The sequence below is a fragment of the Sceloporus undulatus genome, chromosome 1, assembly GCF_019175285.1.
Source record: "Sceloporus undulatus isolate JIND9_A2432 ecotype Alabama chromosome 1, SceUnd_v1.1, whole genome shotgun sequence".
NCBI lineage: Eukaryota > Metazoa > Chordata > Lepidosauria > Squamata > Phrynosomatidae > Sceloporus > Sceloporus undulatus.
Window position 1 is genome coordinate 305180864 of NC_056522.1, and position 24090 is coordinate 305204953.

Below are 24090 nucleotides of genomic sequence, written 5' to 3' on the forward strand. Positions count from 1 at the left end.
GTCTCTGATGGTGGCTTCGATTCCGCCCTTCATTTCCATTGGGCTGAATCGATTGTGATCGATTCAGCCCAAAAAGGAGCAGCAAAACTCAACATCTTTTTAACGCGGATTTAATGGGGGAAAACTCTAACCCCCCTTGGTGAATCAATTCCAAATTGATTCGCCAATGGGAACTAAAGTGGTTTAAATCGGATCACAATTCCATATGATCCGATTTAAACCTCAGTGGGAATAGGGCCTTATACTTATAAGAGAAACAAGCTTGCTCAAATCACGTTTTTATCTGGGTTTTCCCTTCTGAATCACAGAATATGTTAATTTTCAAAACCTTAAACCCAGGATAGCAGGCCAAAATTAAATCATGACTGAGGTCTGTACACAGGATAGATAGGATGACACATGATAGCACATGTTTTTGTGTGTGTGCATGTGTGCACATGTATATGCTAATACGTGTATACCACATATTTTAAAATGTGTACATTTCCCAGCCACATCAGCAGTGTCCTTGGATGTTATCAATGGTTTCCAACACCTACTCAAAACATATAAAACCTCACCTGTCTGTTCATGTGCTTTTAGTTCTCTGTAAATGTTATTAAAGTTCTTTTGATCAGAAATTTCTTTAGACTTTTGCCTTAACTACATAGGTGTAGGCTTGATGGAATGCACAAGCAAGAGGTGAGAGGATTTCCGGTCTCATTCCCACTATGGTTTAAGCCGGATTGTGATTTGATACGATTCAGTTTAAATGGGCATGGTTCCCACTTCATTTGAATCGATGAAGCGATTCAGATAGGGGTGGCATGCTTTTAGCCCATTTAGCCTGCATCAAAAAGACGCTGATTTTTACAGGTTCTTTTGGGCTGAATCTGATACGCCAACTGCGTCCCTACCTAAACCGAAAGGACCTTGAAACAGTGGTACATGCACTGGTAATCTCTTATCTTGATTCCTGTAATGCGCTTTACATGGGGCTACCTTTGTACCAAGTTCGGAAGCTTCAGTTAGTTCAAAATGCAGCAGCCAGACTGGTCGCTGGAACATCTAGGTCAGACCACATAACACCGGTTCTAAAGTCCCTTCATTGGTTGCCAATTAGCTTCCAGGCACAATACAAAGTGTTGGTTATTACCTTTAGAGCCCTACATGGTTTGGGCCCGAGTTACTTGAGGGAACGCCTCTTCCTACACAATCCGCCCGGCACTCTCAGAACATCTGGGAAGAATTTATTAGAATACTCAGACCAGATTAACAACAACTTCCCACAGAGCATATACAGCCATAGCCCCTAAACTATGGAACAACTTGCCAGAAGAGATCCGTCTTATTACCACGTTAGATGCCTTTAAGAAGGCACTAAAGATGGATCTCTTCTGGCAGGCCTACCCACCTGATCTTCTATGAAGAACCTAAGGAAAATCCTACTTTTGGCTGTAGTACTGCATGTTAGATGATGTTTTTATCGTCCTGAATTGTATTTTTAAGTGATATTTTATTGTAATCTAGATGTTATTGTGATTTTATGCTTGTAATCCTGCTTCAATCCATCGGGAGAGGCGGGAAATAGAAATAAAAGTTATTATTATTTTTTATTCTGAAATAAATTGATTCAGCCCAAGTGGGAACCATGGTGGATTCGCCCCGGCCTCTCCACCCCTGGTCCAGTCTAGGCTCCCAGTGACAGCTGCTCCCAAGGTGACCAGGTGCAAAGGGAGCAGCAACCTAGATCAGTTGTTTTGAATCTGCAGTAGGACAGTAGATCTAATATCAAGAAATAGGTTTTGGGAGGCACTAGGATTATTGCCCAAAAAGAAAGGAGGCAGTAGCCTGAAAAAGTTTGGGGACCATTCGTCTAGACTAGAACTTATAGAATCTAAGTTATTTGTGGAAATATAGATATTATGATAAAGGATCCCTGCCCTCCGAATGGAATATATTTTCTAGACTTCCTCATTTATTTCAGCATCAGTGTGCACAAACTGTTGAACTTAAAAAAAAAAATCTACTTCTCTATGTGTTTCAGCATGTGACCCCTTCAACAGTTAATTACAGCTAAATCTGGTATGCAACTTTCTGGGTGTGATTGAAATGATGAGCCCAGCCCTTGAACTTGTATTGTATTTGGGCACTGAATATCATCTTCAGATCTTGTTGATGAAGCCTCTACTCAGCCCTTTAGGCAGTACATTTTGCCTCTGTTGACCTACTTAGCTGGATCTAACATTTGCTACAGGTGTCTGTCTACTTTGATTGGGATGGGAGATGTGAGTGTCGATTCATAACTGGTGAGCTATTATGCTTGCTAGTGACTTGGTAGTTCCATCTCAAGCACATGGGAACCACTATTTTTTTAGATGTTACACTGGGCCAGAACCATGTTTTTGGTTGGTTTTGAACATAAATGGTTTGTCATAAAAAGTTATGCTTGCTGAATTGTAATTAGGTTTTGAGCGTAGGTGACAGATCATATGTTGGAAGACATAACTCAGACTGCAAGAGGGGTACTGATATAGCACATGTATTATTAAAAAACTATTTAAAGAAGCTATTTCCTATACAGAAAACACTGTAGTTCAGGGCTTGTTTTGTACAAACTTCACACATAGTTTTTAAAACAGAAAATAGCATTTTCAGCACAGGAACAAGGTCTTTTTAACTGCACGGAACATACAGAAAATGCTACTTGTAAAAATACTGCCCAGAAAAAAAAATTCTCAAACTGTGAAGATTCTCATCTGCCCAGATTTCTCATTGTCGGGGTTTTTCAGTGCTTAAGAAATAAAGTTTCTGGCCACTTTATTCTTTCCATCCCTTTTTGTCAGTGCAAAGTGTGCCAGTTTTGCTGTGCAATCAGATTACTTTGAAAATGTTACTGAACAACATCACCATGGAGGCATTTGTACTTTTTCAAAGGAAAAGGAAGAGGAAACCCTAATTTTCTCAGCATTGATGTAACGGACAAGGATTCCTCACCTTTCTGGTATACAATACTTCCATTAAAAAAAAACATTGCTGTGGGATTAAAAGTGTACTTTGGCTGTAGAGGACACCCATCTTCATAGGGCTTGGGAATACAAAAAGCCTGAAATGCAGCTTTACATCCCGGCTGACCTTCATGTACTGTAGGTTTAAAAGCCTAATTAAAATGCATTTAAAACAGCCATTTTGTCACTGCTACAAATGCACAACAGTACCTGTAGTGGGAGAGAGGCTCCAAAGCAGTTTAAAGTGGTGCATGTGAAATCTGGCTTGATGCTGTTGAGATGGGAATGTCCTTTGTAAATAATTTGCTGGCTGCTCTTTTCACTTTGGCTAAATCAGATTGCTGGGGTGGGGGTGGAGTCAGATTCTGTTTCCATTTGCACAGAGATATGGAGGCACAGTGGTGGAAATGAAATGAATAAAGAGGCTTTTACTGTATGTCTTAATCCTTAAGTATCTCCTCTTCCCTTTCAGACAGCTTTCATTAAGTTGGGGAAGGAATTATATTTGTCTGTACTAAAACCTACAGCAAGAGCCTATTACTGCAGTCCCCAAGAGCCCCTGCCACCCTAGCCAATGATGAGGAATGTTGGGAATTAGAATCTAAGAACATCTGTAGGTTCACACAATTTCCACCCTCACTTTTGGCATTTGTATTACATGTTCAGTATCCTTTATCCAGAATTCTGAAATCCAAAACACTCCAAAATCATCCACATGGGTTGCTGGTGGTTCAGCACAAACTTTATTTCATGCACAAAAGTATTAAAATATTGTGTATAAAATTGCCTTCAAGCTATGTGTGCATGAAACAAAAATGGGACTTGGGTCCCATTTCTATGATAGTGCATTATGTATATGCAAATATTCCAAAATCCAAAAGAATCTGAAATCCAAAATACTTTTGGTCCCAAACATTTTAAATGAGACTCATCCTTTACTTCCTGTTCTTCTCTCTAGTGTCATTGATCAACTTTTCCCTATCTGGGATCTTTTGATCTTTTGATCAAAGACACTACAACTCCAGTCCTCCCTTGCCAGCATGGACTGGGGAAGGAGGTTCCAGATTAACATGGGAGGATGGAGTTTGTGACTTTGCAAAGGATTATGCCCCACTTCTAAGAATTCCCTTCTGCTAATGGTATTTTACAGAATGGTTCCTGAAATACACCATTGCCTTGACTCATTCCCAGAGTATTATGAGGGCTTCATATGACATTGCCCTTCACTCACCCCTATTTTCCATTGTTTCTTTCTCCTTTTTCTTTACTTCTGCAGAGACCTTCTTTTGCAAGGGTTTCTACTAAATAAAGTGGAGCTTGAAAGACTTCCATTGTTCAGACTATAGTGCCTAGAATTCTTCAGGATTCTGTGAGCTGCAGCCTCCCCACTCCCCACATCAGGTGAGGTTCTCTCTAGTTCTCAAATAAATGTGCGGTACTAGATGAGTAAACTTTGTGATTGAAGCAATGGGTTTGGCCAGTATCTTGTTACTGCTGTTATTTGCTGCCAAATTGGCTTTGATTAATAATAATAATAATAATAATAATAATAATATAGATTTATTTGTATCCCGCCCAATCACGGGGAATCCGGGTAGCTAACAGCAATAAGACAAATACAATAGAAAGAAAATACAGTAAAATACAAAAGACAAAATAATCCCTTCCCGATCACATAACCAATACTTAAACAAACATAATAAGCAATATAAATACAATAAGCAAGTAAAAGAATACTGCACAAGTTAAATAAGTATAAAATTAAATACAAAACATACTCCAATAATAAATAAACAATTTAAGTATAAAAAATAAAGCAAACGTAATCCAAGGTACAGACATAATGCAAAAAACAAAATCTGAGATACATAACTTAATGATAATTGGTACATAACATATTAATCTACTAACAATATTTGACCCTCCCCTGGCAGTAAAAAGTTACAGTGTAATATAAATACAAGACAGCAAAATACAATAGCAAGGGAGATGTTCCAGAGGACGGAGGATGGCTTTTTGAATATGTCGCCTCCCCCTCAGTCCCTTCCTTCTGGTGCCTCACCTCAGGCAGCTTCTCAGTCCCAGGTGGATACAGGGGAATGAAGGAACCTCCAGGCTTGGCGTTCCTCTGGCTGGAGATGGTGGCCCTGTGCAGATGAGTCCCAACTCAGAGTGGTTCCTAGGCTGGTGTGGGGATTGGCGGGTGTTTACACGCCTGCCTGTCCTCTTGCCATGGACCCACTACCGTTGTGCGCCCCTTACCTTATTCCACCATTGGCACTAATGAGAAGACCCCCATCGCTGTGTCTGACATGGAAATGGGGCACTTGGCTATAGCCACATGGCCAGGTGCCCCATTTCCACATCAGATGTGGTGACAGAAGTCTTACTAGTGGCAGCAGCAGAGTGAGATAAGGACACATGGGGCCATCTGATCTGCCAGGACTTGCTATGGAGTTTCCATGAAAGTTCATGACAAATGGTGGGTCATTTTGAGTTAAGGCCCCTTTCATCTGAATTGGACTGGATCTACCAGATCCATGTCTGGTGTGCCAGATTCTGGCCAGATTCCAGCCTGGAGCTAATGGCCTGTGTAATCCAAAGAGGACAGCATGAGGCCAGTGGGAACACCTGCCTTTGGGCCTGTGCAGACAGTCCCAGTGTCTCTTAGAATGAGAGATCTCCAAGAGCCTCATTCATTAGCTGCCCTGCTCAGGTCCCAGACTCATGGATGTGGCTATCAACCGACCTGTAGTGCACTCTTCACTGTTCTTACTGCTTTTCACTCTGTCATATATTATTAGCTTTTCCAATGAGTCATATTGTCTCACAATGCATCCAAAATACAACAGACTTAGTTTTACATCTAGTGAGAGTTCAGGCTTGATGTGCTGTCAGACCCATTCCATGTCCTAGGATTGCATTTTTGTATTTGTCACGTCTATTGTAGTTCCTAGGATCACTGCTTGATGGCCCATTACAAAAGAACTCTTCGCTTAATATGCAGATTGTGAGGTGTTCTATGGCTCCTGCTTTTCCTTCTTGGTTCTGCTGTGTTCACTGAGACCCTGAGAGTATGTCTTGAACTTTGTTATTCTCACGAAGTGGATAAGTACATAGAAACAACATCAAGGAAATGTTGAGGGGCAGATACAGCTTTCTGACAGCAAGTATCTGTGGTTCTTCCTCCATAATAAGAGTGCTGTGCCACAGCATGCAGCCTGGAGGTGTAGTGACTGTGCACTCATGCACAAAGCAGAAAAAATAAAATGGTCCAAGCAATTCACTCACTACAAAACAGAGATTCCTCTGGGGTAAACTACTGTACTGTATATTGAAAACTAAAGTGAAAGTGGAATGAGAGAGATTTCTATAGATGGAACTTAAAAAAATAATTAAATCTAAACAGTTTTTCTTTAAAAAGTTATTAAAATGTTCATCTCTGACCCTTTATTCTGGAATTTCTGGGCAGCGTGCAGGTAAAACAATTAAAAATAATGGCAGTTTAAAAGTTTAAACAAGATTTTGAAAATGTTAAACATGGCAAGTTAGAACAGCTTAAAAGGCTACAGCAATGTAAAACTATATACAGTCGGCCCTTCTTATCCATGGATTTTTTTTATCCATGGATTCAAGCATCCACGGCTTGAAAATATTCAGAAAAAGTGGAAATTCCAAATAGCAAACTTTGATTTTATTATTTTACATAAAGGATACAATTTTACTGTGTCCCTGTATTTTAATAGGACTTGAGCATCCATGGATTTTGGTATCCATGTGGGGTCTTGGAACCAAACCCCAGTGGATAACAAGGGCCCACTGTATATGTACATTTAAAGAAATTAAACCCCATAGGTTTTAATAAAAAGCTATGTCTTGCTAGACTTGGCACTGGATAGGAGTAAGTATTGGCACTGATAGATCTCCAAGAGGAGGGCATTTACACAATAAGGACATCACAACTGAGAAGGCCTTCGCTCATGTCTTTTCATACTATAGTGTTCTTACTTGTGAGACACTTCCGCAGGAAAAAGTTCTTTCCTGCAAACCTCAGTCCTTGGGCCTTTTCTAACAGGCTCTCATGGGAAAACTGGGAAGATAGAAAAGAACAGGCTTTGTCCCATGGCTGATATTAGTTATCCAGTGTTAACTGCCAGTTGTTTACATGTTCCAATAACTGAACATAAACTGTCATTCATAATGACATTGGGCTTCTCTGTACACAAAATGCTCAGTGATACAGATATAATCTGTTCTATGTTAGAAGGCTCATTTACCACCTCTACAGTTATATTCTACCTTCTGTGTTCTGTATATTTAGAGTGTTTTTCTTTTTCTTAGTGTACAGGCCAGAAACCAAACATTTAAAAATAAAACCTAAACAGTGATGAGTCTTTCAACTTCTCTGCAGTTCTGATCTGTGTGTTTGCTGTCTTCTAACTGACAGATTAACTGGTCCTTTAATATTTGTGTTTAGTGTTTTTCAAGAAAGCAGCCCCCTTATAGTGAATTAAATGCCAAGCAGGAGCTATGCTCTGAGTAGACCATTGAGGTTTGTGTCCTGGAGCAAATATTGGCAGGGGCTGAATACACTACAGAAACATTAAATCTGACCAGCCATCCTTCAAGCACTGTGGAACAACAGCTCAGTTTCTGTCTACTCCAGTGGCAGTGGGAGCTGTATTTTTAGCCCTGGGTGAAATCCCAAAGGATGTCAAGGCATCACATACATCAAACATGGTGTTTCAGAGTCTGGCTTTGGGTTAAATTCTGTTTGTGGGTTTCTTGTCTCCAATAAAAATTGAATCACTTCCTATACTGATAGAAAAAGCTTCCTGGGTACTGTGCATCTAGATAGCCTAAGGCAGGGGTCAGCAACCTCCGGCCCGTGGGCCGGATGCGGCCCGTGGGCGCCTTTCCACTGGCCCCTGGTCCCTCCTGCCGCCAAAATCGCCGCTGATTTCGGCTGCTCCGGCCGCCATTTTACCTTTCAAAATGGCGGCGAAGTCTTGCAAGACTTCGCCACCATTTTGAATGGCAAAATGGTGGCACCCATTAGGAGGCCCACTGCGGCCTCCGGAGCCCTGAAACAGGGCTCCAGGAGCCGCACCGGGCCTCTGGGAGGCCTGATGTGGCAGCCGGAGCCCAGAAACGGGGCTCCAGGAGCCGCACCGGGCCTCTGGGAGGCCCGATGTGGCAGCAGGAGCCCAGAAACGGGGCTCCAGGAGCCACACCGGGCCTTCTAATGGGCGCCGCCCACCTCCCTCCTGGGTCCGCCCACCTCCCTCCTGGGTCCACCCTCCCTCCTCCCTCCTATAAATGGAGGGGCGGGGGGGAAGGAGGAGGAGGCAGAGAGAGAGGGAGGGGAGGAGGAAAGAGAGAGAGGGTGGGAGGGAGAGGAAAGAGAGAGAGGGGGGGTGGGAGGGAGAGGAGAGAGAGGGAGGGAGGGGAGAAGAGAGAGAGAGAGAGAGAAAGAGGGTGAGAGGGTGGGAGGAAGGGAGAGAAAGAAAGTGGTTTGAGACAGTGGCATGCACTTTTTGCTGTTTTGTGGCCTTGCCTAGTCGCTTCCATTCTTACAAATATTGCTATTATTATTGTTGTTATCCTTTGGTATTCTCTTTGCAAAATCCCCCCACATGGATTTGCTTGCTCTTTTCTGGGTTGAGACAGTGTGCATGCATTTTTCCTGCGTTATGGCATTGTCTAGCTTCTTGCAAATATTATTACAGTATTAATATGCGCCTCCGCCCCCGGAGGGTGGAAACTCCGCCCCTGACATGTGGCTCCACCCCCGGATAGTGGAAGCTCCGCCCTGGCATGCGGCTCCGCCCCAGAGGGTGGAAGCTCCACCCCCATGTGCGGCTCCGCCCCCGGAGGGTGGAAGCTCCACCCCCCGGCTTCGGCCACCCAGTTGTCTGAGGGACAGCAACCCGGCCCCTGGCTCAAAAAGGTTGCCTACCCCTGGCCTAAGGTATGATCCAGTCTAGATCAGAGATATGAATTGTGTGGGCTTCCAGGTATTGCTGGACAGTTCTTAGTAGTCCTAGACAGCATAACTAGTGGTGAGAAATGTTGGGAGTTGCAGTCCAAAACATCTGGAGGGCCATAACGTTCCCACTCCTGATGTTGGCTAGCACTGTTCTCAATATTGCTTAAGAAAATGCTTAAGCTCCATACCCTTTCACCATCAGATATTCTCACCACAGTATAGACTGAGAATCCTTCCAGGTTCTTGCTCCGTTCTCTCTTCTAGAGTTCAGAAAATTTGCTTTTGAGCTGCCAAAATCCTCCAGGCAGCCTAGTCAGTGATCATACTAGCTAGGAAAGTGATGATGAACCTTTTAGAGGTTGAGTGCTCAAACTGCAACCCCCAAACCACTTATTTATTGCAAAGTGCCATGTCCCACTGGCTTTGTAGTAACAAACTCTGGCAAACTCTGTGCTAAGGTGATGGTGTATGTGCCCACAGAGAGGGCTCTGAGTGCCACCTCTGGCACGTGTGCCATAGGTTCGCCATCACTGAGCTAGGAGATTCATGCAAAAGTGTAACCTTTTCAAGCTGTTTTCTTCCTCCTCTTCTAAAGCTTGGAGGAGAAGTTCAGAAGCATTTGTTTGCAGTTAATGTGCTTTGCTGTTTCTGTCAAACTGGGAAGTATGGTTTAGCATTAATATGGTTTAGTGTAGAACAAGCTGGCTTGCTTAAACTAACCATGGTTAATGTTAAGCATTGTTCCCAATTATTTGGAATCAAAAGTTACCGGTAATTATCTATAAGTAAAGCCTTCTGAACTCAGATGTGGTCATGAAGAGTGAGATGGGACTATGGTTTATAGGTTATGTAACAGCCATTATCCCTAAATTTCTCTAATTACCATCTAAATCAGTGTTGCCAGATCTTGTGGCATCATATTCCATGCTAATGATTTAATTTTCTCTTGTCTGTCTTGAGCCTAGTTCCAGTCCATATAATTCTAGTTTTGCAGTCATTTTAGACTTATGAGGAGAAAAATTGCAAAGAGATTATTTTTAATGTCTCTACTGTATTTCTGCCTTGTTTCTGTTCTCCACCTCAAACAAACAAACAAACATAAAAGCTGCAGATACTTCAAACACTGGCATCATCATATTGGCCCATGTAGAAAGCTTTCTCTGACTTTATAATATTATTCTTGAATTGGTGATACATTAGATAATAATCCAGAATAGGAGACCATTTCCTCAGAAATTTAAATCTAGGACATGTTATGTTTAAGACTATAGATGCAATTTAATTGAGATCTTTTTTGTGGGGGAGGTTTTGTTTTTTTTAGATGCATAGAATAATGCTAAAGCAGCTGGATTGTATTGCACTGAAAGATCAAACTGCAGGAACATCCAAACCTTCCATTCTGCCCTTTACTAGTTATTGGACAACTGTTCTCCTTCTCCTTCTACCCAATTGACTTAGAAGGCTCAAGGGGTCTTCCTACAACTCCTTAATTTGTATCTTCAGATAAGGTATAAAATTGGGAACATCTCCAAAGTATCTATCAATGCTGTGCTGGTAACTGTGGGGTCTTTTGAGAGACCACTGTTGAAAAGGCTGTTTTGGGGGGATACCCACAGACAGTCAAAAAAACCTAACAACAACAACAGGGTGTAAAAGTAACTAGAAGTGATGTGAGGTCACTTCCATTTTATCTAAAATGTGGGTGCAGTACTGTGGTGCGGGTTTCCAGAGACAAAACAAATGGGGCCGAACAATTCTCCAGACTCAAGTGTGCCCATTGATCTGTAAAGGACAGAAGGTATGTTAATTCTCAGAGAAGTTCTGACATTTTACTATGTGTTCCAATTTTCTTATTCTAAGGGCAACAACAAAAGGGAGTGAGATTTATAGATCCTCATATTGCTCTGTTTTTGCCTTACTGATTTAGATGAGGTGCTCCTTCAGAGTAACAGTTGTAGCCATGGTGTTTTGACATAGCAGCCTTTGAATAATAGCTAGCTTCTCGCATGTTTCAGAGGCCAGCTGAATCTAGAGGGTGTCCATTGAACCTTTTATTCTGGCTTTGAGACTACTGTAGTCTCCATCATGTGAACTTGGAACATAAGACAACTCAGCACCTAGGAGAGGCCACCCAGTCTGCCTTTGTTTTCTAGCTAATCCATCTCCAGACTATCAGCTGCTGAAACGGAATACCACATATGTAAGTCTGGAGACGTTGGGATCCCTTCCCCCTCTTTGCAAGACACATATCCTGAAACAAATCCAGTTCTCCCTGCTTGCTTCTTCAGCTGCCAAATTCCTGTGGAAGTTATCCCATATGTATATTCTCTTCCAGTTTAGCTTATAGTAGCCTTGCCAGAACTCCTTTTGCACGGACTCTTCTGGGCAGTGTGATGAATTGGCTTTCTCATGGTTGTCTGATTGCAATACAGAGAAAGGAAGGGCAGACTGGAATGATGCAAACCGAAAGTGGCAGGGCTTGGTGTGGGGCTTGACAGGTCTGGAAAAGAGTAATGTTCTCATGTTGCTCTAGTTCATTCCATTAGGATCAACCACCTACCTATTAACATGCACATCTCTACCTCTAATCCCCAGATGCAGGGAACCTATAAAGTATTTCTCTTGAAAGTGATGGCTAAGAAGACATTCCTAACCACCTTAATTTGTATTACATTCTTTCTGCAGCTTTTTATAGATCCAAATTTGGTCATGAATTACACCATGATAACTCTCTGAGATGTGAACAGCTGTGTTAGATGTAGAGATTGGTAAAAACCCAAGAACCTATGTTAGGAGATGGATTTTGTGAGAAAATGGGGAAGTGTCAGTGGGGACTAGCACTGGGAGTTGGTTAGAAATAAGAAGAAATGTGGAAGAATGGTTAATCTATTTTCATCCTTGGTCACAGAAAGTTTTATGTGATATATATATATATATATATGTATGTATGTATGTATGTATGTTTCTTTAGGAGATGCTTTATTCCAAGAAATCCCAGTGGTCCTGGAATTATTTTTAAGGAGAGGGGACTCAGCATTGGCAGGCAGGTTGTTATTAATTTTGAGAACTAAATGAGAACTAAAAATGTTAAATACTGTAAATAAAAACTGAAGTCTTGTATTTGATTATGTGTCCCTGTATGTGGTGTGCCATCATAGGTAGCCTTCTGTGGTTCTGTCTGCATTGGACCTGAGCCTGTGTCTCTGGCAGAAATGCTCCTAGATGTTTGGCCTGAATGCTGTAGCTCAGCTATTTCAGTGGTACCAAAACGCACGTAAATACTTAACCACATTAAGCAACTCACAGGGCTGGCATTTTCTGGGCAGCTCTAAACTTTACACTGGGATTTATATCACATTGAGACACTTTGGGTCCTTGAGAATGTAGACTTGGTAGCCAGAGCACATTGTGCATAGTTTAGGATGCCAGATGTTCCTTTTAGTTGTAAAGCAAGGGTGACTGGGGAAGCAGGAACCTCTCTGATAAAGGCGTATATGTATACAGAAGTTAATAAAATCTCCCATTTAATAAGTGGGTATGCTGAGCTCTGAATGTCCATGTAAAGAGGAAACAATACCATTTTTTTAATTCTATTCTTGGTTTGTATGACTACCTCTAGAGTAAGAGTGAATACCCAGAAGCTGATTCTGGAGCCCTTAATCCTTCCAGACTCTTTTATTTTGTGGCCATTGACCCCTCTACACTACTTTTTTTTTAATGACCAAACAAGGATGAAATGTATCTCCTGGAAATTCCCAAGATCAGAAGTTCACATTTTCAGTAGTCTTTTGTCCCCTCTCCACTGCCCAATCATGGTTTAATATTTTTTTAAAAAATCATCTGTTTTTCAAAACTAGATGTAGAGTTTGCAACTTACTGTTTTGTGGTAGGCTTTCATAGTTTTGGCAATCTGAGTGACCCCTGTGTGACTCAGGGCAGAAAATCAGAGCTATTTTGTATCCAAATTCATAGAGAATCCCACTCCTGTATACACACATTGACAGGAGTAATAGGTATTTGAGCATTTCGTTTAAAGGTTGTATTTTTATTTTGACCTTGGATGACCACTGCATTCTTGGGTTCCCCATATGCACATATACGTGCACACATACAAAAGGGCAATTTGTTCTCTCTATTTCTCATGTCCTTGACAAGTCTGATCTTTCCCTAGCACAACCCTTTTGGATGGTCCACCTTCACATAAATAGAGCTGGAACACCTCAGTCGTAAGTATCATGAGTATGGTGTGCATATACTCAAATAGTACAGAGTTGTTCCATTGGTGTGGGTGAGTTACAAGGAATGATTGTGCTTTATGAAAGATCTCTTTGAATTAGTGTTGTCTTTCGCTCTTTCTACAATCAGCTTGAAGAAGCAATACAATGATGTACATACAAAGCACCCATTGAGAGCTTCCTTCTTCTTGTTTAGGTGAAATAGAACAACATCTCTTAAATGACTAGTGTGTTGTAGCAGCTAAAAAAACCATTGGGATTCTAGGCTGCATCAACAGAAGTGTAATGTCTAGATCAAGGGATGTAATAGTACCACTCAATTCTGCTTTGGCCAAGCCTCACCAGGAATATGGCATCTAGTTCTGGGCTCCACACTTCAAAAAGGATGAAAGTGTTGACAAGCTCGATCATGTTCAGAGGAGTGTGACCAAAATGGTGAAAGATCTGGATAGTGACGTAGCCAAGGGGGGGTCCGTGGGGTCACCCCCCTTCCGTTAAATACAATGAATGGTGCACACCACCATACCCAAACCCCTTTATAATGATGGCATTTAGTCTGGACATCCCCCCCCCCCTTCCCAAAGTCCTGGCTACGTCCCTGGTCTGGAAGCTATGCTCTATAAGGAGCAGCTTAGGGAGCTGGGCATGTTTAGCCTAGAGAAGAGAAGGTTAAGAGGTGATATGATAGCCCTGTTTAAATATTTGAAGGGATGTCATGTTGAGGAGGGAGCAAGCTTGTTTTCTGCTGCTCCAGGGAACAGGACCCGGAACAATGGATACAAACTACACGAAAAGAGGTTCCACCTCAACATCAGGAGGAACCTCCTGACAGTAAGGGCTGTTCGACAGTGGAACACATTTCCTTGGAGTGTAGTAGAGTCTCCTTCCTTGGAGGTCTTTAAACAGAGGCTGGATGGCCATCTGTCAGGAATGATTTGATTGAGAGTTCCTGAATGGCAAGGGGTTGGACTGGATGCCCCTTGTGTTTTCTTCCAACTCTATGATTCTGTGATCCCACTGTATAATAAAATGTAATAAGGACACCAGGCCTCACATAAAAGTTGTCTCAGGATCAGTACTGATTGGCTATTCCTGTTCGGTGGGAGAAAGATGGGATGTGTATGTTTAGGTCAAATGGTTTCAGCATGTTTTCTTTTTTTAAAAAAATGATCTACACATATGGTAACTAGAGGAGTTGCTAGCCTATTTTTTGAGGATGGGCTATTTTTCCTGAGTGTGTGTGTGGATTATAGTTCTGGCTAGGAACACAATATCTCAACCTGTTATTTCTCATGCACAACCTCTTGCTGATGCTAGTCCTGCCTGCATGAAAAAGAAGGCACTTGTATGTCCATGACTTTCCTCACCTCAGTGGGAATTCACTTTGGATATTTGGATATGTAAATTCATGCTCACTAGTCATGCTCAAAATGGAGGATGTTTTTAAATTCCTCCTGGACATTCTAGGAAATATCCTAGAAAAGGAGGACATCTGGTTACCCTACAAAATGTGTGATGGGAAAATAACCCTTGCTCCATTTCTTATGCTCATTCTGGAAGCCAGTAGTCTCATACAAGCTGGGGGTTTCTTCACAGGGTATTTTAAGACAATTTCTGTGGAGAACAAGAAATTTTGTAATCATTCCTTACACTCCTGCAGCACACTAAATCAGTAACTTCATTTTCCTATGTAGCTGCCAACATATTTTTTTTTCTAGGCAGGGATGGATGTTGAGTGTAACTGTTTTATCATTTCCACATCTTTTTCTTTTCTTTTTTTTTGCAGTTGTGAATCAGTTGTGTTACTGCTTTAACTCAAATCTGAGCTCACTAGTATACAATAATATTCTATTTGTGGTGTAGTGGTTTGAGTGTTGGACTCTGTTGACCAAGGTTTGATTCTCAGCTTGGCCATCAAACCCATTGGGTGATCTTGGCCAAGACATGCTGTCAGCCTCAGGGGAAGGCAATGGCAAACCTCCTCTGAACAAATCTTGCCAAGAAAGCCCAATGATAAGTTCACCTTAAGGTCATAATAAGTTGGAAATGGTATGAACACAAAACAACAACATATTAGTATATTAAGTGTTCAGGTTGAGGGGAGTAGCCATTGTAAAAGTTAGTTTTAAAAGTTTTACAGTAAGTTTTACTAGGTAGTGAAACCGGTTTGAGAGACTGAGAGCGAGAGAGAAGCATTTCTGTGTGTTCATTTTATTTCTAGTTGTTCAGGCTAGAAGCACCAATGTTTGTGTCACCAAGTGACACCACCCACCCAAAGCAATGAAGTATTACCTTGCTTGGAAGAACCCCACAGTTTGCAGAAGTATAAAAACATCTTAGGAAAATCCCTATGAGAGCAGGGCTCTGTTGAAAACAGAGCATGCTAAGTAACCAGTGACATCCCGAGTACTGATTAATTACTGGAGGCGGGGGAGGTTGATGGTAGAAAAGGCTGAGTAGGAGAAGGGACTACTGCAGTGGTTCCCAATCTTTGGTCCTCCATTTGTTTTGAAGTTCAGCACCCAAAAGCCCCAACCAACAGGGCCAACAGTAAGGAATTACAGGAGCTAAAGTACAAATTATCTAGAGGACCAAAAGTCGGAAACCACTGGAATAGAGCATCTGAAACAGGTGTATCTTGAATATTTCAATGTAACTTAACTTTTGTCTGCCATTTTGGCAGATTTTCCATGGATTTTTTCCCCTTTGGGATTTTTTGGAGGAGGTTTGGCCTGAGTTGGTACTTAGATGAAGGACCACCAGGTAATACTAAGGACCTCCGGATAGGAAAGAATCCTACCTGAAACTCTGAGCAGACATTCTGATTAAGAGCTGACAGTATGGGGCTAGAGATGGACAAAAAGATCTGAGTACCTCCTATGTGGGGTAGTTTCTGTTGAAACTGTTTTGGTGAATGCCTATGTGTTGGAATTCTCCATGCATGCAGGTGTGTATGTATGCAAACTCATTATCAGGAACATATGTTGAACATTCCTCAGGGCAGGCTGAATGCAGTTCCAGAATTGGGTGGTGCTATGTCACAAAACCTTGAAAACCATGCTACACATTTGTGTGAAAGGTTCCTGCTTATGGCTGTCTAATGGCCAATTTGCACATCAGCTCAAATTTATGCACTCTCAGGACTGCTTGAATATATATAAAAGAGAAGAAGTACAGAGGATTGCCCTGCCAGAGCAGGAGCAAAACTCTCTCACAGGTGGTCTGGATGAATCATCCCTAACAGGGGACTTGAACTATGAAATAAGATATTGTAATATTATAAATTATTATTACCCAGCTCTCCCCATGGATTGAGGTGGGAAACAACAACAAAACAACAATTAACAACATAATCAAAACATGCAACAGTTTAAAAGGACAAATAAGACATACACATTTTAAAACAATCCACATTTAAAATTCATCATCTAAATTCACAATTTAAAAATCATCTGGATAAGCCTGCCGGAAGAGACTGGTCTTTAATGCTATTTTAAATTTGGACAGCGTATTCAGCTGTCGAATCTCTTCTGGCAAGTTATTCCACCGTTTGGGGATGGCTTAAGGAAAAATCATCTTGCTGATTGTTGATGCATCAGCAACATTAGTCTGAAACAAGTGCTGAGGTCTCGATATTTTCTGCTAAGTGTCATTTTGGTGATGGACAAATTCTTTATTAAGAAACTAAACACTTGTATTTCCCTCCAGATAAGTAAAAACTAATCAGTTATCTTAGAAAACATGGTAACTAGAAGACTGTCCACTTTGATAATTCCTCAGATACTGTCTCATTATTATTTGGAGTGCTGTGTTTTTGCAGAAGACTTCAAAGCTTATATTTGGTATGCCCTGTGTTAGTAATGGTAGATGATGACATAGCTCTGGCAGTGTATCCTTTTAATTTTAAAACGGTGATGGGGTGGAGCTGTGTATAATTAATTGGATAATTAATGTTGACGGTACACACTCAGTTGGTTATAGATGACAAACTTAACCTGATTGGTAATTGGAGTCTTCATAGGTGACCTCCTTTAGGGAATGTGCTGACTACTGTTAGGAAACAAAAGGGTCATTAATTCCGCCACAGCTCATTAGCTCACACCAGGTAATATGAAGGTATAACTTGCTTGTACAACAGAGCAGCATACCTGCTTCTTTGGTGTTTTTCCCATAGCTGTTTAATGCTCCCCTGTCATAGTCAATGAAGGTAAAATAGCTGTGCCAAGTCAGTTAATATGCAGCTACAGCATATGTGGGGGCAGCCTTTCTCTCACGTTGCTTGCTCTTGCTTGCTTTCATTCATACTACCTGCTGTAGTGTAAACATACTGTGGAATCCTGTGCAAGTTTTCATGAAATTACTGATAACTGAGGAATCATTGATTCCATTAGAAACTTACCTTCTTTGTTTCCTTTAAATTAATATGCTTTTGAAAAATTACTTTTCAAAAGTACTTTATTCTATTCCTTATTTCATTATTTGAAAATAATATTCAAAGACATAGCCGTGTTGGTCTACATCAGTATGCAAAAGGATCTTGTAGCACCTTTGAGATTACAGTCAGCCCTCCACATTTGTGGCTTTGGCTTTTGCGGACTTGATCATTCACAAATGTGATTAATAGGTTCTCTCTAGGAACCTCTAGGTCCTCCAGCACAACTTCCAGGTCAACTTCCACCAGAAATTGTGCTGGAGGACCTAGCGATACATAGAAAGAACACTTCTCTAGGTATGTGTAGGTCTTCCAGCTGAGTTCTGTGGTCAACTTCAGGTAGATGTTGACCATAGAGTTGCACCGAAGGACCTACAGAGGTGATCTTTCAGGTTAAAAAAAATTGTTTTTATTTATTTATTTATTTGTGGTTTTTCCACTTTCACAGGGTCCTATGCCTCTAACCTCAGTGAATGTGGAGCACCTACTGTAATTGCGAGAAAAAATTCAAAGACACAGACATGTTAGTCTGGAAAATCAGTATGCAGTGGGAGAAAGAAGTTTGCAAGATAAGCTTTTGTAGACTGGGTCTTTTTGTGGTGCTACAACAGAATTTTGTATAATGATGAGGAAATATACTGTATATATCATCTGTCATCTGTACGCTGATGACACCCAAATTTACTTCTTTATGTCTCAGACTGTTTCAGTAACCAAGGAGGACATCTCCCCCCTGAATGACTGCCTGAAGTTGTAAATGGATTGGATGAGGGAAAATAGACTTAAGCTGAATCCAAATAAAACAGAGGTACTCGCGATAGGTAACCCCAATCTGGGTATGGAGATAAGTTTACCAGTTCTAGATGGGGTCACACTTCCCCTGAAAGACTGCGTCCGCAGCTTGGGGTTGGTCCTGGATTCGTCGCTTCAACTGTCTTCTCTGATGCGACAGTCAGGAGTGCCTGTTATCATCTTCAGCTGATACGCCAGTTGCGCCCCTACCTGGAGCAGCAGGACCTAGAAACGGTCGTACATGCTCTAGTAACCTCTCGCCTTGACTTCTGCAGTGTGCTCTACGTGGGGCAACCTTTGTGCCACATCCGGAAGCTTCAATTGATACAAAACATGGCAGCCAGACTGGTCGCCAGAAAATCAAAGTTCGACCATATTACACCTATTTTAAAATCACTACATTGGCTGCCTATTAGCTTCCGGGCACAGTACAAGGTGTTGGTTATCACCTATAAAGCCCTACATGGTCTGGGTCCAGTCTACTTGAAGGAACGCCTCCTCCCATACAACCCTTCCCGTACACTCCGATCCTCCGGGAAAAACCTTTTACAATCTAGAAAAACCAGATTGGCGGTGACCTCCCGGAGGTCCTTCTCTGTCACCTCTCCAAAAACCTGGAATGACCTGCTGGAAGAGATTCGCCAGTTATCCTCACTCGAGGCTTTTAAAAAGGCGACAAAAACCTTTCTCTTCCGGCAGGCCTTCCCTGATTGATAATGTCCAGAACCACTTGAGTCCCCCTCCTTTTATTATTTTCCTTTATTATTTTTATTTGCGGTTTGTTTTTTTTAAATTTTGATGTATTGTTAGGTGCGTTTTAACCATGTTTTACTGTTTAATTTTATAGTTGAGAGGGAGGGTTGGGCCAGGGTCTTGTGGGGCTTGTTGTTTTTATTATTGTGTATTGTATGAACTTCGTTGTTACCCACCTCGATTCTCAAAGCGGAAGAGGTGGGATATAAGTAAATATTTATTATTATTATTATTATTATTATTATTTACTCAACTATAAATCAACCTCATGTATAAGTTGAGGGCAGGTTTTGAGGCCAAAATTATGGATTTTGATATGACCCATGGATAAGGGTAAAACTTAGCAGCACGTAACAAAGAATGTGTAAAGGATGAAGCAAAGGAAAACGATACTAAAGAACATAAAATTTTTGACAAGCATAACTGTGCTCACCCTAAAGGCTGGATGGATAAAGTAGTAGAGGGGGTTGGTGCTTCTTTTAGGTGCTCTGAGAAGGGATTTAGCTTTCACCTTTCACGAGGGGGTGGTTCCTTTTTTTTTATAAGAGTTAAAGTACAGTACTTACATTGACCTATGGATAAGTCACCCAGGTTTTTGGGGTCAGTTTCTTGACTAAAACAGTAGTCTTGTCAACCTAGTCAATGAGGAACTTGAAATGGTTAAAGATTTTCCATATGTATGGTCAAACATTGATCAGAATGGTGACTACAGTCAAGAAATAAGAAGAAGATGAAGAATGGGAAGGACAGCCATAAAGAAACTAATTCACGAGGCGTTTACAGAGACACAGACGAAAAAGCTGTTGTCACAAACGCCACCCTTTCTTTGAACCATGAGCAGCCACTGATACTTTTAAATATTCCACGACGCCCTGAGTCCCAGTTTTGGGAAAAGGACAGTATGTATGTATATACAGTGGGCCCTTCCCTTACGTGGGGGATCCGTTCTGGACCCCACCGTGTAAGGGAAAAAACATGTATGTTCAAACCCCATTGAAAACAATGGGGTGCATGCATGCAGCATGCGCACCATTGTTTTTCCTGTGGTGCGGCTTTAGTGTAAGCTGAAAGCCACATATGGCACGGGTGCACTGTGTATATACACACACACGCGTGCACACACACAATTAATAATATGGTCTTGAAGTGCAGCCTATGCAGTTTTTTTGCAAACAAGCTTGTAAAATGTAGGCTAGACAAGGTAACTGTTTACATGGATTTGTAATTGGTTGACTGGCCGAACCCAAAGGGCGCTCAACAATGACTCCTTTTCATCATGGAGAGAAGTGACCAGTTGGGCTCCACAGGAGTCAGTCCTGGGGCCAGTGCTACTCAACATCTTTATCAATGACTTGGATGAAAGAATTGGGAGCATACTTATCAAATTTGCAGATGACACCAGATTAGGAGGAATAGCTAATACTCCAAACGACAGGATCAAAATTCAAAATTACCTGAACAGACTAGAAAGCTGGGCCAAAGCTGACAAAATGAAATTCAACAGGGAGAAATGTAAGGTACTGCACTTAGGGCAGAAAAATAAAATGCACAGATATAGGATGGGGGACACCTGGCTGAATGAAAGTACATGTGAAAGGGATTTGGGAGTCCAAGTAGACCACAAGTTGAACATGGGTCAACAGTGCGATGCGGCAGCTAACAAGGCCAATGTGATTTGAGGCTGCATCAATAAAAGTATAGTGTCAAGATCAAGAGAAGTAATAGTGCCACTGTATTCTGCTTTGGTCAGGTCCCACATGGAATACTGTGTCCAGTTCTGTGTACCACAATTCAAAAAGGACATTGAGAAATTGGAGCGTGTCCAAAGGAGGGTGACTAAAATGCTGAAGAGTCTGGAAACCATGTCCTATGAGGAATGACTTAGGGAGCTGGGGATGGTTAGCCTAGAGAAGAGAAGGTTAAGAGGTGATATGATAGCCCTGTTTAAATATTTGAAGGGATGTCATATTGAGGAGGGAGCAAGCTTGTTTTTTGCTGCTCCAGAGAACAGGACCTGGAGCTATGGATACAAGCTACAGCAAAAGAGATTCCATCTCAACATTAGCAAGAACTTCCTGTCAGTAAGGGCTGTTCAACAGTGGAACAAACTCCCTCGGAGTGTAGTGGAGTCTCCTTCCTTGGAGGTCTTTAAACAGAGGCTTTGACTGAGAGTTCCTGCATGGCAGGGGGTTGGACTGTATGGCCCTTGTGGTTTCTTCCGACTCTACAATTCTATGATTCTAAGATTCTAAAGGGAAAAGATATACAGTTGGCCCTTGTTATCTGCTGGGGTTTGGTTCCAGGACCCCGATAGATACGAAACCAAAATTATTTTATCTGAAGCACTTACAAAAATGTCCATGAAAAGAAAAATGTCCTTCTGGGACAATAGTTCACCTACACAGGAAATGTACTGATGATACAAGGGGGGGGGGGAAATATGTTATCCAAACACTACTGCTTACTGTAATATGTATACCAGCTACTATAATGATTCCAAGTAGCTGGGCATGCCATCTGTGGTCTGTCATTCAGTTGCAAACAAACACCTTTTATAGTATGGTGCCTCCCCTCCCCCCCAAGATAAAACACAAAACCAAATGTTTTTGGATAACATACTTAGGAAACACACAGTGATGGGCATTTATAGGATCCTCAAGCATATCATATCAGCACCTCAAACATATCCATATCCTCAACTATCCATTGGCAAAGGATGGAAGATTTAATGGATTATGGAGAAAGTTCAGGCATTATCTAGAGCAACAGAATTACTGACAGCAGCTAGAAATAGTAGAGTAGGTGACCCTACTAGACTAAAGAAAGCTAAAGCCCTGCATATACTCTTAATTGGGGGAACCGCAAATATTAAAGTACTAATAGAATAAAAGAGAATCTTCTCCACTCTTTTTCTGCAAGATAAACACCCAGATCTTACCAACATTTGTATTGCAATGACGTAGGCATTGTTTGCATTCAAAATGTGAAAAGCAAGCAATAAATCTTGAAGGAGAAGCAGCAGACTTTATTCACCAGTTCAACTAGCCAGTACTGTAAGGGAAAAGTGGTCAAGTACGAAGCTGTGGTGCAAAGATGGTAGCTCACAGGCCAAATCCTCTAGCTCAAACAAGATGCAAGCCCATGGTTCTAATACTGTCACTTTTCTCCTGTATGGTTTTTGAACATCTTTGCCCAGTGAATCAGCAATTGAACTTTGAAAGCTAGCTTAATGTATCTTGTGCCTTCTAGGTAGCCTAATAAAGGAAACACTATAATATGTATTTTTGATTTTGTGGGAAAAGTGTAGGAAAAGATCAATCCATCAGTGTGTAATAATAATGTTACTGATGTGATGTGTTTTTGTTTATCTTTTGAATATGAAATTGCTTTTGGTTATGGAAATATTACTTCATATATATATATATATACACACACACACACACAAAATGATGCTTGATGAAGAAAATAGTAATGGCAGGGATTAATACAGTCTTCTCATAGTTCTTCTACTGCTTATAAAAGGGTGTGTGTTTGAACTAAAAAACAAAAAACAGAATCTGATGGGGTGTATCTGTGGGTTGAGTATTAACACTAGAAGCAGAAAGTGAAAATATTAATAGAATGTGTATTCAGGCTTCTAGTGGCATTGTTTAATAGGGGCCCTCTGAGGTTTCTGAGAAAGGGTTTGGTGGAAAAAATCATTTTTTCCAATGGAAAGAGAAGATGCAAACTCACATCCGTCTCTCTCTTTCCCACAGTATCTTTTTACAGTTCTTTGCTAAACCGTTTGGAAACAAGTGAAGAGGTAGGGTGGTGAAACATGGTGTGTTGGCCCTATTCAGGTATCTTCCTGCTAAATGAAAGCTCATTGGGTTCACATTACGGGATTGAACTGAATGTTACAAATCTGCCTTTTCCAGCCATTAACAAGGAGGCCTCTGTTCTGAGACACAGAGAGAAAGGAAAAGAACGGGACCTGGTTGATTGTGTGAATTTCCAAGGGCTGGGTTCACTGCACTTAATAACCCTTGTAGTTGGTAAAGTTCTAGGCATTGTAAGCTGTTGCCTTCTGTCTCCACATTACACACACCTGCATTTTTGGAGAACATTCTAGAATTTAGGGTTTACATAGTAGAGTTTTAAACACTGCCTCTCTTCTTTCTCCATTTCCCCCACATTTTTCAGTCTATAAAGTAGAATGAAAATTTACTTTTTCTATAATTTTTTTACTTATTCTATAAGTATTCTTATTCTATCAATCTTTATTTATTCTATAGGTAGCTCAGTAAAACTGAGCTACACACACATATATATAGGTAAAATAGGGTTTATTTTAAATTACTTTTTATTCATCAGTCTAATTTTTTTGTAAAATCCTTTTATAATAACATTTGAAACATGTTATATAGTCTTCATTTCCACAATCTTCATTTAAAACAATCCATCTCTTATTTGCCTTACCTTGTTATTACACTCAGGAGATTATCGCACTGCGTTCTGAGAACGTTCCATATCATCACGTGATGAAAACGTTCCTGGAACGGATATTACCGCATTAGAAATCAAAACGGGATCAGAACGGGATCAGAACGGCAGTTTACCGCACTGCGATTCCTTTTTCTTGAAACCGTTCTCAGAATGGTTTGCTGTATTAAGTTTTGTGGGCTGTCTTCTGATGACGTCGCCACTCAGTGGTTGGACGGCTCGGGAGAGGGGCTGCCCCCAGGAAAGAGGGAAAAGGGAGGCTTGGCTTACTGAAATCCCTCACCTCCCTTCCCCATAGGAATCAATCCAAAAACGGAGTTTTAAAAGAGCAGTGAGCCCTATGGGTCTTCATCTGGGGGGAGCAGAGGATGCTTGGCTATGGGGTTGTCCTGCCATCTCTCCCTCTCCCCTCTTTCC

The 24090-nt window shown here is 41.3% G+C and overlaps 1 protein-coding gene across 2 annotated transcripts in view; it reads left to right on the forward strand.

Moving 5' to 3' along the window:
• Positions 1-24090, forward strand: part of CD82 (CD82 molecule) — a 104345-nt gene that overhangs the window by 18463 nt on the left and 61792 nt on the right. The window contains exon 2 of one of the 2 annotated variants that reach the window (XM_042438554.1): positions 4264-4388. The exons of the other annotated variant lie outside the window; for it this stretch is intronic. The gene's annotated coding sequence lies outside the window, so the exon portion shown is untranslated. The remainder of the gene's footprint in view (positions 1-4263; positions 4389-24090) is intronic. 2 annotated transcript variants of the gene reach the window in all.